The sequence below is a fragment of the Sus scrofa genome, chromosome 2 (genome assembly GCF_054392235.1).
Source record: "Sus scrofa isolate SSC_HxYL_T2T_F1_AM1 chromosome 2, Sscrofa_HxYL_maternal_Yorkshire_Landrace_v2.0, whole genome shotgun sequence".
Taxonomy (NCBI): Eukaryota; Metazoa; Chordata; class Mammalia; order Artiodactyla; family Suidae; genus Sus; species Sus scrofa.
In genome coordinates, this window is record NC_139384.1 from 19946779 (window position 1) to 19951208 (window position 4430).

A 4430-nucleotide genomic window follows, 5' to 3' on the forward strand; every position below is an offset into this window, starting at 1 on the left:
TACACTCTCCATTTTCCATAGTGCCTTTCTCTTTCTTCTGGTTCCCATTTTCCCAACGTATTTATGCTGTAGGTCCAGCAGAAGTTGGGGAAGATGAAGTGATGTCTTTTAGGGATGAATGGAACAGAGTTCTTCACCTCTTATTTTGCTCTTGTCCCTTCTCCTTGGTCATACAAACATGGAATGGAAGCATGAGAGGATGAAAAAGGTACCTGCACTCACCTGGCTGCTGCTTTTATTTGTTTGTTTGTTTTAGGGCTGCACCTGCAGCATATGGAGGTTCTCAGGCTAGGGCTTGAATTGGAGCTGCAGCTGCTGGCCTACCCCAAGGCCACAGCAACTCAGGATCCAAGCTGTGCCTGCAACCTACACCACAGCTCATGGCACATGGGATCCTTGACCCACTGAGCCAGGGACCAAATCTGCATCCTCATGGATAATAGTTGGGCTTGTTTCTGCTGTGCCACAATGGGAACTCCTACCTGGTTGCTCTTAATGAGTTCTGTGCTCAATACTGAACAGAGAACTCAGGGTCCTAGAACATTTGCAGATAATATCACCGAGCCACTGTCTGTGTTATTGAGAAATCACAGAATAGGAGGTATTACTGCAGATTGGTGAGGGGTGTACACACTTCCCCGTATCGAAAGGGGGGATAATGTGGATTCTGAAACTAGAGATCAGTACACTTATCTCAGGATATGAAGATGAATTATTACATATACGATTTGTATGCAGGTAAGCATCAATTGGACCCAACAGAAGTTCACTAGGAACCAATCTTACCAATGAACATAACTTCTCCCTTTGACAGCTCTACAAGACTTAAGCAAGTTTAAAAAAATTATTAAAAAAACCCCATATAAAATAGAAAGAAGAGCATAAAGAACCCAAGCTGTCCATCCTCCAGTTTCAACAACTTTCAACCCTTGGGCTATTTTATTTCATTCCTAACCGCAGCCTCTCCTTCCATCCCCCTCATTATTTGGAAGCAAATCCTTGAAACTGAATAAATATTTTGCTGTGCCTCAGAAAACCATAATCACAAACCATTATCACACCTGTGTTAGTTGTCTGTTGCTGCATAACAAATTGCTGGAAAACTTAGTGGCTTAAATTGATAATTAGACCTAGAGATTTGATCAGATTCAGGTTCTATTTCTTTTTTTTTTTTCTTCTTTTAATTTTGACAAAGTGCTGTACCATTTAGGGGTCTGGTAGGGAAAACAGAAACCCCATTGACTGTTACTGCAGATTAGTAACTATAGGGTACAGTTACCATTCCTGGGGTTGGGGAACAGGAAGAAGAGATTGGGATGACAGGATCTAGAATTGCAGAGCTAGGGCTCAGACTTTCATTGGCCACCACCAGCTGGGACTGCTGGTCCCCTGAGGAGGCACAATGAAAGTTCTCTGGAGCAATGGTGTCAGAATCCAGTAAGCCAATGGGAAGTAATGAGTCCCTGCTCTCATATCCTGCCTTCTACTCTCCCTTTAGTGTCTTTGGGGGCAGAGCGGAACATGAAGTCCACCTGCAAAGGAGGAGAGTGTTCCCCAGAGATCCAGCCTTAGCATCTTAGAGCAGGGAGGGGAGAGGTGTGGAGCTGAAAGACAGTAGCTGAGTACCTGGCACCCCTCTGCATAGGTAGTGTTATGTAGTCATCAGGAGGTACATAATGCTTGGATAATTCTCTTTTTATATGTTGTTATCAGTCATCAATGATGGTTATCTTAATCCATTAATTCATTTGGGATTATAAAATCAGCAAAAATTTGACTGGATATGTCATGATATTCATTGGAGAAGATGGAGACATAAGGCTTAGATAGAAAGCTATCTGGGTGGGATTGTATTTAGATGAACATATGTTCTAAAATGTTTTACATTTCAATCAATGACTTGAATAAAGACAAAGGGTATGTAGGGGTCATTCAAAGATATTTGTTAAGGATAGTGTTGCTGACTTTTTTTTTTTTTTTTTTTTTTTACATCATGGCACTCATGGAAAATGTTAATATTTATACAGCCTACTGGGGAAATCCTAAGAGACTGCTCATAGCCTAAGGTGACTGGCCTGGAATCTGGCTGTCTCAGGCTCTACTTGGCTGCCCCAACGACAGTGAGGAGATCAATACCTCGAGGTCCGAGAGGATCAATATCTGGGGCACATCCAGAACTTATTCACAGCTCCCTAGCTTGGAAGATCTGATGTAAAGAGGCGGGTATGGCTAGAATTCTACATTGCTTCACAGCCAGCCCTCCCCACAAGAGTCCCAAGGGATAAGAGCAAGAGGGAAGTCAAATTACCACTTTATTATTTCCTGTATTGATGTCTGAATACCCAGTGAAGAGCTCTCTGATAACCTAGGCTGGACTACATGGAGTCAGCTTGGGGCTTAAACCGAAAACTAGGTTTAAGCCTGGAACCAGAGTCAAAAATGTGCCCAAGTTCTAAGACAACTGGAGACTAAGCCCACTCTCATACAAGAGAGGGTTATAACTTCTTGTTTCTGTAGCACAAGAGGAGAGAAGAGCCCCTAAGACAGAGCTGGAAGGTCTGACCTATACCAATAGTGGAGTAGGGTGAAGCAGGCAGCAAGGGAGGACCCTAGGCTGACCGGCTGATCAAATGGTATAGATTGAAAAGGAAGAGAAAAGAGTTAATACAAGGTGAGTAACATTTAAAAATACCCCAGTCCACAGTACATATGGCCCATAGTTGACTTGGGAACTGCAACCCAATTATCAACTCCTCCTCCCTGGATGTACATGAAGGGGTGTTTTAGTTACTCATTGCTGCGTAACAAATTACCCCAAACTTAGCAGCTTAAAGCAGTGAATATTTATTTTCTCATGGTTTTTGAGAGTCAGGAGTCTAGAAGTGGCTTAGCTGGGTCGTTCTGATTATCTCATGAGGCTACAATCATGATGTCAGCTGATGCTACTATTGACTGAGGCTTGACTGGGGCTGGAGAATCCACAGGGCTTTGGTTCCTTGCCATATGGGCATTCCATGGGGCTGCTCACAAACTGGCTTCCTTTCTCTGGAGTGATGAGAGAGAGAGAGAGAGGAAGGGAGAGAAACAGCCTCACATGGGATCCTGGAAGCGAAATATGATCACTTCTGCTGTATTCTATTGGTCACACAGACCAATCCTGGTATAGTGTATATACAGGGGACTATTCAAGGGTGTGATACTAAGAGCTGGGGGAACTGGGGACTATTTTAGAGACTGGTTACCACACGTGGTCAGTAGGCCAATGGGGACATAATTCCCCTCCTGTAGAGCCCTAAAAGGATATGGCAGGCCAATTAAATTGGGAGATAATTGCTGGGAGGGATAATAAAATGCTTTCATGACAGAAGCAGAGTGTAAAATGATCTTTATGGGATTGAGTGATGGACCAAATGTAACCTAAGATGAAATGTAATAGAAATAATGAGGGGGCCTATACCTTCATCCCCAAAGAAGCATCTGCAGCAGCACTAAATTGGAGGATAGATAGTTCATCAGTAGCAAATAGAAAGCGACCTAGGGTTTTAGCTATCATAGGGTAATAATAAATAAATAGTATGATGTGGTTGCAAAACTGCTGCCATGTTCTGGCTCTGGATTAATAGAAGAGTAGAGAGGAAAGGGTTCCGCTTGACTCTCATCTGGTCTGCCACTCTGGGAGTACTAGGTGCCAAAAAAGATATAAAGTAGAACATATTCAAAGAAATGGGCCCAGGAACTTTGTCTTAATAGGAAATAATATCTTAAGAAATGAGAGAGGATGTAGGAGGTACTTATGTAGTTTGGAGACAAGGTTATTGGAGATACTAGACCTGCTTCAGTTTGAAGAGAAGCCCATAGGCCTCAGAGGTGGGAGATAAGAAGGTGGGATAAAAAGAATTGTTAAACAAAGAAAGCAACTTTAAGATGAAGAAGCTGGCCCAGGTAAGTCATGATGTCTAGTCACCAGGAGCATGTGTGAGCTGAGACTGGGAAGCTGTGCAGTGGGTTCACATAATGTGTGGGGAATTAGGTAAGATGACACCTATGCTTCCTCTGACCCTCATATTCCATTGTCTTAAGGCTCCTTCTGAGACCAGAGAAGACCCAGCTTCACAGCCCTGCAAGGGAGTACCTCTAGCTTTTGAAGGGTATCCTTCAGTGAGGGGAAAGACTCTTAAGCTAGGAGGAACATGGCCCAGAGAGAGAGGGAGATAGTATCCTCTGTCCAGATGTGGGCCTCTCCCCTGGTCCAAACTATCCTGCGGCCTCTCTCTTCCTGTGAGTGACAACTGCCCTCCCCCACCACCTGTAGACCTAGAGCAATGGACTTCCTTGGTCAATGCCATTAACCCTTGACAGATGCCCCTGATATTTGCTGTTCTGAGAGCTGAGCCTTCTACCTTGAGAGTGTCCACCACTGGCTGCGCTAC